Source organism: Lepidochelys kempii, chromosome 11, assembly GCF_965140265.1.
Source record: "Lepidochelys kempii isolate rLepKem1 chromosome 11, rLepKem1.hap2, whole genome shotgun sequence".
In the NCBI taxonomy this organism is placed as follows: domain Eukaryota; kingdom Metazoa; phylum Chordata; order Testudines; family Cheloniidae; genus Lepidochelys; species Lepidochelys kempii.
The window spans coordinates 22,634,860-22,648,776 of NC_133266.1; positions in this window are offsets into that span (position 1 = coordinate 22,634,860).

Genomic DNA, 13,917 nt, shown 5'->3' on the forward strand with positions numbered 1-13,917 from the left:
AATTCAATGAATGGCTACACAGGTGGTGTCAGAGAGAAGGCTTTGGATTCTTTGACCACGGGATGGTGTTCCAAGTAGAAGTATTGCTAGGTGGAGATGGGCTTCACCTAACGGAGAGGGAAGAACGTCTTCGCAAGCAGGCTGGATAACGTAGTGAGGAGGGCTTTAAACTAGGTTCACTGGGGGAAGGAAACCAAAGCCCTGAGGTAAGTGGGGAAGTGGGATACCAGGAGTAAGCACGAGCAGGAGAGAGCAAAAGGGGAGGACTCCTGCCTTATACTGAGAAATCAGGACAATCAGCGAGTTATCTTAAGTGCCTATACACAAATGCAAGAAGCCTGGGAAACAAGCAAGGAGAACTGGAAGAAGTCCTGGCACAGTCAAGGAATTATGATGTGATTCGATGTGATTGTGATGTGAATAACAGAGACTTGGTGTGGTAACTCATATGAGTGGAGTACTGTTGTCATAAAAATAAAGGGAAAGGTAACCACCTTTCCGTATACAGTGCTATAAAATCCCTCCTGGCCAAAGGCAAAATCCTTTCACCTGTAAAGGGTTAAGAAGCTAAGGTAACCCGTTGGCACCTGACCCAAAATGGCCAATGAGGGGACAAGATACTTTCAGATCTGGAGGAGAGGGGGAACAAAGGGTTTGGTCTGTCTGTGTGATGCTTTTGCTGGGAACAGATCAGGAATGCAAGCCTTACCACTCCTGTAAAGTTAGTAAGTAATCTAGCTAGAAAATGCGTTAGATTTTCTTTTGTTTAATGGCTTGTAAAATAAGCTGTGCTGGAGGGAATGTATATTCCTGTTTTTGTGTCTTTTTGTAATTTAAGGTTTTGCCTAGAGGGATTTTCTGTTTTGAATCTGATTATCCTGTATATTTACCATCCTGATTTTACAGAGGTGATTCTTTTACCTTTTTCTTTAATTAACAATCTTCTTTTAAGAACTTGATTGCTTTTTCACTGTTCTTAAGTTCTAAGGATTTGGGTCTGTGTTCACCTGTACCAATTGGTGAGGATTATCATCAAGCCTTCCCCAGGAAAGGGGGTGTAGGGATTGGGGGGGGTATTTTGGGGGAAGACGTCTCCAAGTAGTCTCTTTCCCTGTTCTTTGTTTAAAAAGCTTGGTGGTGGCAGCATACTGTTCAAGGACAAGGCAAAGTTTGTACCTTGGAGAAATTTTTAACCTAAGCTGGTAAGAATAAACTTTCATGCAGGTCCTCACATCTGTACCCTAGAGTTCAGAGTGGGGAAGGAACCTTGACAACTGTCATGGATGGATATAATCTGTTCAGGAAAGACAGGCAGGGCAGAAAAGGTGGGGGAGTTGAATTGTATGTAAGAGAGCAGTATGACTGCTCAGATCTCTGGTATGAAACTGCAGAAAAACCTGAGAGTCTCTGCATTAAAGTTTAGACGTGTGAGCAGCAAAGGTGATTCGTGGTGGGAGTCTCCTATAGACCACCAGACCCGGGGGAAGAGGTGGACGAGGCTTTCTTCCAGCAACTAACAGAAGTTACTAGATCGCAGGCCCTGGTTCTCATGGGGGACTTCAATCACCCTGATATCTGCTGGAATAGCAATAGAGCAGTGCACAGACAATCCAGGAAGTTTTTGGAAAATATAGGGGACAAGTATAGGGGAAAAATTTGGACAAGTGTAGGGGTGCGCGTGCTCGAGGAACCTACTATGGGCAAAGGTCTTCTTGACCTGCTGCTCACAAACAGGGAAGAATTAGGAGGGGAAGCAAAAGTGGATGGGAAGCTGGGAGGCAGTGACCATAAGATGGTCGAGTTCAGGATCCTGACACAAGGAAGAAAGGAGAGCAGCAGAATACAGACCCTGGACTTCAGAAAAGCAGACTTTGACTCCCTCAGGAAACTGATGGGCAGGATCCCCTGGGAGAATAACATGAAGGGGAAAGATTTCAGAGTATCAGCCATGTTAGCCTGTATCTGCAAAAAGAAAGGGAGGACTTGTGGCACCTTAGAGACTAACAAATTTATTTGACAGGTTTCAGAGTAGCAGCCATGTTAGTCTGTATCCACAAATAAATTTATTTGAGCATAAGCTTTGGTGAGCTACAGCTCACTTCATTGGATGCATGCAGTGGAAAATACAGTGGGGAGATTTATATACACAGAGAACATGAAACAATGGGTTTTACCATACACACTGTAACGAAAGTGATCAAGTAAGGTGAGCTATTACCAGCAGGAGAGCAGGGGGGAGGGGGCGGAGCCTTTGTAGTGATAATCAAGGTGGGCCATTTCCAGCAGTTGACAAGAACATCTGAGGAACAGCGGCGGGCGGGGGGGAGGGGGATTAACATGGGGAAATAGTTTTACTTTGTGTAATGACCCATCCACTCCCAGTCTTTATTCAAGCCTAAGTTAATTGTATCCAGTTTGCAAATTAATTCCAATTCAGCAGTCTCTCGTTGGAGTCTGTTTTTGAAGGTTTTTTTTTTTTTTTTTTGAAGAATTGCCACTTTTAGGTCTGTTATTGAGTGACCAAAGAGATTGAAGTTTTCTCCGACTGGTTTTTGAATGTTATACTTCTTGACATCTGATTTGAAAGGCAACGAAAGTGTGGGCCCCTTACTGAATGAGGGAGGCAACCTAGTGACAGAGGATGTGGAAAAAGCTAATGTACTCTATGCTTTTTTTGCCTCTGTCTTCACGAACAAGGTCAGCTCCCAGACTACTGCACTGGGCAGCACAGCATGGGGAGGAGGTGACCAGCCCTCTGTGGAGAAAGAAGTGGTTCGGGACTATTTAGAAAAGCTGGACGAGCACAAGTCCATGGGGCCAGATGCACTGCATCCGAGAGTGCTAAAGGAGTTGGCGGGTGTGATTGCAGAGCCATTGGCCATTATCTTTGAAAACTCATGGTGATCTGGGGAAGTCCTGGATGACTGGGAAAAGGCTAATGTAGTGCCCACCTTTAAAAAAGGGAAGAAGGAGGGTCCTGGGAACTACAGGCCAGTCAGCCTCACCTCAGTCCCTGGAAAAATCATGGAGCAGGTCCTCAAGGAATCAATTCCGAAGCACTTAGAGGAGAGGAAAGTGATCGGGAACAGTCAGCATGGATTCACCAAGGGCAAGTCATGCCTGACTAATCTAATTGCCTTCTATGATGAGATAACTGGCTCTGTGGATGAGGGGAAAACGGTGGATGTGTTGTTCCTTGACTTTAGCAAAGCTTTTCACACGGTCTCCCACAGTATTCTTGCCAGCAAGTTAAAGAAGTATGGGCTGGATGAATGGACTATAAGGTGGATAGAAAGTTGGCTAGATTGTCGGGCTCAACAGGTACTGATCAATGGCTCCATGTCTAGTTGGCAGCCGGTATCAAGTGGAGTGCCCCAAGGGTTGGTCCTGGGGCAGGTTTTGTTGAATATCTTCATAAATGATCTGGAGGATGGTGTGGATTGCACCCTCAGCAAGTTTGCAGATTACACTAAACTGGGAGGAGAGGTAGATACACTGTAGGGTAGGGATAGGATACAGAGGGCCCTAGACAAATTAGAGGATTGGGCCAAAAGAAATCTGATGAGGTTCAACGAGGACAAGGGCAGAGTCCTGCACTTAGGACGACAGAATCCCATGCACCGCTACAGACTAGGGACCGAATGGCTCGGCAGCAGTTCTGCAGAAAAGGACCTAGGGGTTACAGTGGACGAGAAGCTGGATATGAGTCAACAGTGTGCCCTTGTTGCCAAGAAGGTTAACAGCATTTGGGCCTGTATAAGTAGGGCATTGCCAGCAGATCGAGGAATGTGGTCATTCCTCTCTATTAGGCATTGGTGAGGCCTCATCTGGAGTACTATGTCCAGTTTTGGGCCCCACACTACAAGAAGGATGTGGAAAAATTGGAAAGAGTCCAGCGAAGGGCAACAAAAATGATTAGGGGGCTGTAGCACATGATTTATGAGGAGAGGCTGAGGGAACTGGGGATGTTTAGTCTGCGGAAGAGAAGAATGAGGGGGGATTTGATAACTGCTTTCAACTACCTGAAAGGGGGTTCCAAATAGGATGGCTCTAGACTGTTCTCAGTGGTAGCAGATGACAGAACAAGGAGTAATGGTCTCAAGTTGCAGTGGGGGAGGTTTAGGTTGGATATCAGGAAAAACTTTTTCACTAGGAGGGTGGTGAAGCACTGAAATGCGTTACCTAGGGAGGTGATAGAATCTCTTTCCTTAAAGGTTTTTAAGGTCTGGCTTGACAAAGCCCTGGCTAGGATGATTTAGTTGAGGATTGGTCCTGCTTTGAGCAGGGGGTTGGACTAGATGACCTCCTGAGGTCCCTTCCAACCCTGATATTCTATGATTCTACGTAAAGGATTTTTAATACAACACCGTAGAGGTTTTTAAGAGAAAATTGTTACCCTTCTTTACATGTCAAGATGACAGTATTAAAAGTATTTGATCAGTGGTGACATCTCTCCATTTCAGCTGTTGGATTAGGTGGTTCTCAGTGCGACTAAAGGTTCCTTTGTTTAAGTGCACTAGGGAACCTTTACTGTGCCCCAACAATGTATACATGGACTGACTCATGCACGTCATGTTACTGTGCTTTAGAAATCACACCCTTGCAGTATGCATTAACCCATCCTGGAGACAAGCCCTCAGAGTAATAGATTCAAATAAAGCAAAGGAAAAAACCGAGATGAATATCAGGTAAAATCTCTTATTTGGTAGACCTATGATGCTGTTAATCTGTGGAACAGTCTGCCAAGTAATGTGAGGGAATCCTCATCATTATGAACCTATTCCAGGACCCACTGAATCTGTGAGACTGATTTTATAAAGGACAGGAAAAAATATTAGAGAATATAACACGGAAAAGACTTCTTCAGTGGCAGAGGGATGGACAAAGTGACTTTAAAGCTGTTTTCCTCTCTAATTTCTAAATGTAAGTCATAAATCATGTAGTTTTGCTATTTAGGCCAAATCAAAATTTAGTTAACACATTTTTCCCATGAAATTTCACCATCAATCAGGGGGAAAGGCAATTTTTTACATCAAACTATCAAGCATTCCTAGTTTAAATAAGAGGAAAGACATACTTTTTTGTTAACAAAAAATATATTTTCTACCAACCATAATATTAGGACTATGGGCTAGATTCACCAGGGGGACATAGGTTTTGTAGCAAATGGATATAAACTGGCCATCAATAAGTTAAGGCTTGAAATTAGATGAAGGTTTCTCACCATCAGAGAAGTTCTGGAACAGCCTCCTAAGGGGAGCAATGGTGGGGGGGGAAACTAACTGCCTTCAAGACTGAACTCGATACGTTTTTGGAAGGGATGTTATGATGAGATTTCCTGCAATGGCTTGAGGCCCAGCTGCCACCGCTAGTAACAAATATCTCCAAATATCCCAAAGATGGGATACTAGATGATGAGGGCACTGAGTTACTACAGAGAATTCTTTCCCAGGTGTCTATCTGGTGGGCCTTGACAACATGCTCCAGGTCTAACTGATCACCAAATTTGGGTTTGGAAAGGACTTTTCCCAGGTCAGACTCACAGCAGAGGCCCTGTTTTTGTTTTGTTTTGTTTTTTTCCCCACCTTCCTCTGCAGTATGGGGCATGGGTCACTTTCTGGTTTGAACTAGAGTAAATGGTGGATTCTCTGTAACTTGAAATCTTTAAATCATGATTTGAGGATTTCAGTAACTCAGCCAGAGGTTGGGGTCTGTTACTGGAGTGGGTGAGTGAGGTTCTATGGTCTGCAATGTGCAGGAGATCAGACTAGATGATCCCTTTTGGCCTTGAAGTCTGAGTCTACAAGAGGAGCGTTGTCTAAGCCTTGGTGCTCAAAGGAGTTAAGCACCTAATTCAGGGCTGAAGGCAGACACCTATTTCTGCTCAGGATTCATAGCCATGAACCCTCTCCTGGAGTCAGGCACCTAAGCCGTGTTGGCTTTTCTCCAAGAAAGGGCCAGAGAGAGAGAATGACTCTATAATTTAGTAGTTAGTGCATACTACTGGGTGACTCAGGTTCTACTCCCTGCTCCAATTGCTACTCAAGTATTTTATACAAACTAGAACAGCTCTAACAGGAGAGATTGAGAGCCTGATCCTAAAGTTACCCCAGTCCAGTGGTTTGAAGACTTGTGTTCAAGTCCTTGCTCCACATCAGGCAGAGGAGGGTTTGCAAGTTGGTCTCCACATTCCAGGTGAGTGCTCTAATCACTGGCCTACACGACAAAGGGAGTGGTGGTAACAGCACTGTTGTTTTCTGAGGGGCCAAAGCTAGTAGGCATTTTCTTAGGCAGCCTCTGAGCATGCCTAGTGGATCAGGCCCCACAGGTAAGATAGGTGGTGGTGGAGGGAATGCCTAGTTGGTGAATCCTGCCAGGATTTAGGAGCAAAGTAGGCACTGAGCAGCTTGCCCAGTAGAAGAAACTTATATGTCTGGGGAACTCTGGTATCCAGGGACTCTAGGCACCTACAGAGTAGGCTGCAACTGAGCAGTGTTTTTTGTGAATAGCACTGATGCCTAAATATTGGATGTAGGCACCTAAAAGGGCAGTTAAGTGCCTAAGTCCCCATTTGATTGTAGCTCTGAGTGGATATTTTTTCCCCCTTCCCAAAACCTATACAAATGTTTCCATTCAAATCTCTGCAGTAGGTTTCTGGGCTGCTAAAATCTTTTAAAAGAAGCAGTGAACTGAGGAAAGAGCAATTTGCATTAAAATATTCCTGACACATCTGAGTGTCTATGTGCAGTCTCTCCTAAACCATGCTGGGTGAAATCCTGGCTCCGCTGAACTCAGTGGGACTGGTGTTTTTAGCACCAGTGCAAAGTGATTAGATACATACCTGGATATATAATATGTAACTTTATTTGTCCATCTAGTATCTCTGCGATAATGGTGGCTTTGTTTGTTAGTCTTTAGGCTACTAATTATATTTTAATCCTTCCACACTGACTTCTGTTTTGCCAGCACTTACTTCCTATTCTGAAGACCAAAATACTGATTTAAATAAGCCTTTATTTTTTCACTTTTCAAACCATAATGCCATATGGCATGACACAAGAATAACTTTTTTTTAAAAAAGTTATTCAAAGTTTTTTTTTTTATTTCAAGTAGTAAAGGTCAAATGTTCCCCCCTCTCAGGTTTGATTCAATTGTAGTAGGAAGCTCTGTCTGCCCATCTGTTGTTGAATTAATTGTCTCTTAATTAAAGCATTTTTTTCCAGTTTTCAAAGATTAGCAGGGTATTAAATGAGGGAGATCAGTGACATAATTTAGGGGAGTGTTCTAAGTTTTGGTTATAGAAGCTGGGAATTGTAGCTTTCATTAAACATCATTCTAGTATAATTTGTGTCATTAAAAGTGGTAATTTTAGCAACTTACTGCAGCTGTTTTGAGTTTACTTGCTTGAGTGATTCCTGAAACTAGGAATTAAGAAGATTTGAACACCCACTATTGCTTTTCTGTTAGCAGTTTTTTTCAAAATAGAAATACTTGCAATAAGCTTCATTATACAATTTTTCTTATTGTCTATTGGATCATTAAATTTTTTAAATCAAAGTATGAATATATGCAAATATGAAGCTCTGGAAAAAAAGACATTGGACTCTATGTGCAGTGATTATCTTTGTTTTTGGGGAGAGGATTAAGTTTTTATAAAGGGTAGGTAGACTAAGAACTAAGAGCCCCCTGTCCTATAATGAGTTCTGTGAAAGTGGACCCCTGTCCTGAGTGGTCCATTGACTTTAGTAGTGCTCCAGGCAGCCAGAGAGGGTCGGCTATATGGAGCTAATTGCTAAATTGAGGCTTATAATTTCTATCTAATCACATTGGCCCAATTAAGGAAAGCATTTCTGCATGTATATGCAGAGCTATTTAAGACCAGAAGGGACCTTTAGATCATCTAATCTTGCCATGTGTATAATACAGGCCAGAGCTTCACCCAGTTATCCAGGTATAGAGCCCAATAACTTGTTTGATTAAAGCATATCTTCAGGACCAATGTACTTAAATCCATTGCCACTTAGTTGAGGCTTCCTGTAAGCTCTCTGCACACTCAAACAAAAGGTAATTTTGGGGGAGAAAGAAGAATAATTATTGGGGAGGCTGATTTAACAAAAAATGCAAATATGAATGATTTGAAGCTGCCCAGGGGTTTAGCCTAAATCCTGGAAAGATGGATTAGAGAACAGAGCAGGTGGAATGGTCAAAAAAATGCCTGACGCTAAAAAGCCATGTAACAAATTTATCACACTGATATCACTTCTATCTATGATATTTCTAAAATAGACTTTAAGTCAGTAATACACTGTCACTTTGGATCAGGGCTTAAATTCAAGGGACTCTGAAGGAGGATCCAGTTCCTTAAAATAATGATTGTCTACATGGTGGTTAATGCACTCTATGGGGGGGGAGGGGTGTGATTTCAAAAGCACACTAATGCATTACACATTAATTGGCCCACATAGACCCTGCTGGTGTGCACTAAAATTGTCCTTGTGTGCTTTAACATCCTATGATTTCAAATTTCACTACATTAAAGTGCATCAACAAGGTCTATGACCCAATGAATGTGCAACATATTAGCAAGCCTTAGATTGCATTTTTCCACTGTGTAGACAAGCCCTAATTAGTGTACTGCACATATATTCTGGGAAGATCACAAAAGCCAACATTTTACAAAAGCCCAAATTTCAAGTCAGGTAAATGGAGAGAGATTCTGTTCTTCTCTCAGTTAGGCTGCCCCACAATCAAACCTTAGGCTATGTCTACACGACCACTTATGTTGGTATAACTTATGTTGCTCAGGGGTGTGAATAACCCCCACCTCCCCAAAGTGACATAAGTTAAACCTACCTAAGTGCTGCTGTGGACAGCACTATGTCAGCAGGAGCACTTCTCACACCGACATAGATACCGCCACTTGTTGGGGGTGGATTAATTAAGTTGACAGCAGAGCTCTCTCGTCGGCTTAGAGCGCCTACACTAGAGAGCTTACAGAAGCGCATCCATAGCCTCCGAGTCTAGCAAAGACTTCATGGCTAAACCCACACTTAACTATACTCCTGAGTGTCTCTTCACTTACACTTCTTTTAGCCCATTGGCTTCAAATGGGTTATGCTTGATTTATGTTGGTGAGAGTGAAACATTTAGCCCAGTTACTTTTGTTGCATAATCCTCTGAAGTAGGTTACTTTGTATAATAGCTCTTCTTGAGGTCCTTCCCAATAAAATAGTTATTTTGTTAATGAGATCTATACAACCCCACCAGAAAAAAAGCCCACCGCTCTATCTAAAAATAAATATTACTCTGTTTTAAAGTCTTTCATGCAGGCTATCAAAAGTGCTGTATAGAGTCAATCATATATAAAAACGGAAAACTTTAGTGTCAGATTTTAAAAGGAGTTACTCAGCAGCTAAAAATGAGGGGCTATTTATGGTTAAAAATGTATTTTCTGTTCAATTGATGCGTGAAAAGCCTGCTCCTTGAGGGATTTTTTCACTTAATGTAAAGTCATACTAGGTTATATTGATTAAGGATCAGAACAGAGCTTCCATTATAGAAATTTTGGATAGTGAGAGTCAGTGAGGATTTAAATAATAATAGTGAACACCCACTTCCAAATCCATGCTTTTCACAGTTTAGAAACATGAGACAAGGATGCCTTTAGATGCTCTTCTACAATCTATATTTTCTTTTACCAGGCTAGAATTCAGTTCAGTTTCAGCTGGAAAACTTGACATTTGCTTACACTGACATCATTATTAATTATATTGTGGGATTGGGATCCATTGTACAAACACACACAACTATATTGTAGCTGATAATAGTATGCACTTGTCCTGCCTCCACAATATGTCCTATCCTTTCCTGACCTGGCATATATACTATTTGATGTGTATTTGCCTATACTGTTCGTTGTAACACTTATTTATATTTGTGTCGTAAAGAGGAAAAAAACCTGCCTTAAATCATTATATCTGTTCTTTCAGGCTGGGAAATGTTGATACTTTCATAGGCAGCAAGAGAGTGCAACAAAACATTCCTCCTTTTGTCTGAATGAATTAACTTTGATCTATAAACTATCTCTGTAAGGCTGTTAGCGCTAATTATATTTCTTTCCCATTCAAACCAGTGATGATCACAGTGATTCTTTTAATTTCCTTGTTTAATAAATTGTGGAAATTACAGGTGTTTGCAATTTTTTTTTTTTATTTTTTCCAATGGAAAATGTAGAGTCAAAATTTTTCCATGGAATAAACCAGATTTTGCTGATTATTTTATTTCCATTGGGACAATCAAAACAAAAATATTCTGTTCTGGAGTCAAGTCTGCATGCATTGTCATAGTATATTACCTGACTAATTATAACCTAAAACTCTAAAAAAAGAACAGGGGTACTTGTGGCACCTTAGAGATTAACAAATTTATTAGACATAAGCTTTTGTGGGCTACAGCCCACTTCATCGGATGCATAGAATGGAACATATAGTAAGAAGGTGTGTGTGTGTGTGGAAGGTGGAAGTTGCCATACAAACTGTAAAAGGCTGATTAATTAAAGATGAGCTATTATCAGCAGGAGAAAGAAACTTTTGTAGTGATAATCAAGATGGCCCACTTAGACAGTTGACAAGAAGGTGTGAGGATACTTAACATGGGGAAATAGTTTTACTTTGTGTAATGACCCAGCCACCCCCAGTGTCTATTCAAATCCAAGTTAATGGTATCTAGTTTGCATATTAATTCAAGCTCAGCAGTTTCTTGTTGGAGTCTCTTTTTGAAGCTTTTCTATTGCAGAATTGCCACCCTTAAATCTTTTACTGAGTGGCCAGAGGGGCTGAAGTGTTCTCCTACCAGTTTTTGAATGTTATGATTCCTGATGTCAGATTTGTGTCCATTTATTCTTTTGCTTAGAGACTGTCTGGTTTGGCCAATGTACATGGCAGAGGGGCATTGCTGGCACATGGTGGCATATATCACATTGGTAGATGTGCAGGTGAACAAGCCCCTGATAGTGTGGCTGATGTGATTAGGTCCTATGATGGTGTCACTCGAATAAATATGTGAACAGAGTTGGCATCGGGCTTTATTGCAAGGATAGGTTCCTGGGTTAGTGTTTTTGTTGTGTGTTATGTGTGTGTGTGTGTGGTTGCTGGAGAATATCTGCTTCAGGGTGTCTGTAAGCGAGGACTGGTCTGTCTCCCAAGATCTGTGAGAGTAAGGGATCATTTTTCAGGCTAGGTTGTAGATCTTTGATGTGCTGGAGAGGTTTTAGTTGGGGGCTGAAGATGATGGCTAGTGGCGTTCTGTTATTTTCTTTGTTGGGCCTGTCCTGTAGTAGGTGACTTCTGGATACTCTTCTGGTTCTGTCAGTCTGTTTCTTCACTTCAGCAGGTGGGTACTACAGTTTTTAGAATACTTGATAGAGAGGTGTTTGTCTCTGTCTGAGGGGTTGGAGCAAATGTGGTTGTATCTTAGAGCTTGGCTGTAGACAATTGATGGTTTGGTGTGTCCTGGATGGAAGCTGGAGGCATGTAGGTAAGTATAGTGGTCAGTAGGTTTCCGGTATAGGGTGGTGTTTATGTGACCATCATTTATTAGCAATGTAGTGTCCAGGAAGTGGATCTCTTGTGTGGACTGGACCAGGCTGAGGTTGATGGTGGGATGGAAATTGTTGAAATCATGGCGGAATTCCTCAAGGGCTTCTTTTCCATGGGTCCAGATGATGATGCCATCAATGTAGCACAAGTAGAGTAGGGGCATTAGGGGACGAGAGCTAAGGAAGCGTTGTTCATACTGTGCGACCATGTGGGTATCCATAGCAGTGCCGCTGACTTGAAGGTATATGTTGTCCCGAATTGTGAAATAGTTGTGGGTGAGGACAAAGTCACAAAGGTCAGCCACCAGGTTTGCCGTGACATTATCAGGGATACTGTTCCTGATAGCTTGTAGTCCATCTTTGTGTGGAATGTTGGTGTAGAGGGCTTCTATATCCATAGTGACCAGGATGATGTTTTCTGAAAGATCACCAATGGATTGTAGTTAAGTGACTGTCTTAGCTTCTGCTGTATTTTATGATCTTTCCTATAACTCACTAACCTGCACTGCATATAATAGACCTGACTCAAAGAGTTAGTAGTCTTTTCCCAGTTTTAGGGCCAAATTAAGCAGTCCTTACCCAGCCAAGTTCCTGGTGAAGTCAGTGGGGCAAATTCACATAATTGACTTCAGAAAAAAAACTTCTCACCTGAGTAAGACCTGCAGAAACACTACTGTATTTAGTAAGTGCTTCTGGGTGAATGACTACATACAGTAAATGTACATAGTATATATAAAATACAAAACAACCACATTTAAAGAATTATTTAGGTTGAAAAGTCAAGAACTCCATAATTGGAAAATTCCAGTTTTAAGGTTGCCCATTCAAACTTAATTTGTGTATCCATTCTGTGCACTGAATAAAAAGCACGGATCTTTTGTTAAAAAACAACACTGTGATCATGTGATTAAAGACAGGATCATAATGCATATGCACAAGGGGTCTCAAAGAAGATTGCATGGACGATCTTAATATTGGCATTATGTAACTTCGGAGTGCTTGAATTTGCAACCTAATTAGTTGTCTTTTGATTCATTTGTTTGTGTACTTTCCTAATTTCTTTTAAAGAAAAAGAGAATTCTATTACATAAAATTGTATAACCCCACCATTAGGCATCTTCAGCAGTGTGTGAGTACTTGAATCTTCAACATTGCAATTCAGACTACTTGAGCTAGAGGATTACTAACAGCAAGAGAAGTCTAGTGGATGAATCACTAACACCATGTGCTAGGTCCCAAGGGAGTCTGGCCCAGCTCTCTCTCTCCTCCCAGTTGAGGTGGTAGAGGGCTTCTGCCCTAGGTGCTGCCCCCAGAGATGGGTGTTTGGGCCATGTGCTAGGGCCAGATGAATTACTGATGGAGTGCGACCCAGCTTTCTTCCCCTACCCCTGACTGTTCCAGCTGAGAGGAGCTCCTGCCCAATGGGGTGCACCCAAAGGGAGAGATGGGCTGTAGAGGTCATGTGTTGTGTGTGGTCATGCTGCCAAAAGTTTCCCAACGTGCAATGGAGAAATAGCAATTTTTAACTATTCAGCCAAACCTGAGTGGAATTTCAGGGGACAAGAATTTTTTCCTCTAGCCATTGGGCTTTTTCCCTGCCAGCTGCAACCAATGGCCAAAAGCCAAAACCAAAAGCCAGCTGCAACCAATGGAGGCATTAGAGCTTCTAAAAAGAAGGATCTTTTATAACTGAAAGTGTTGGACACCTCAATATAGTGATCAGTAGCCGCACCCTTTGTATGCTATGGTCATTCTGAACATGTCTCCACACTTCCGTGAGCTAGAGCTTGGGTATTGGAAAAGGTCTTATCCCCTAGGTGCCTCTAAGGTGTCTGTTGAACAGCTTACCTTCTGGCCAAGCATGAGTGCTTGGTAACGGTCTGATGATTTAGATATGGGCTTAAACAGATAATTATGTACGGCTAACCATCTCTTCCTAACAGTGGACACTTTCAAACATGACTCTTTTCCTAATTTAGACTGAGCCACTGAGATCTCAGTGTGGTAATAACATCTCACTGAGAGAACGTTGCAGAATCGCACACAAGTGCAATTTTTTTTCATTTCTTTTATTCAGAATGTGTGCAGACTTGCTGGTAAAGGTAATTAGATATTGGGCTGCAGTGTTAGTTGGATCTACAGTTCTATTGGTCAGCTAGTTAGACAAAGCTTCCATGGTCTCCAGCAACCTTTTTCACCACTTGGATAATTCTCTTCCCAAATAGAGCTAGATGGCATGGTGGTAAAAATACCAGTGGCCATCAGCATTCATCTATACTAGCACACCCATAACGGTTATCACCAGTACAGTTGAAGAAGTT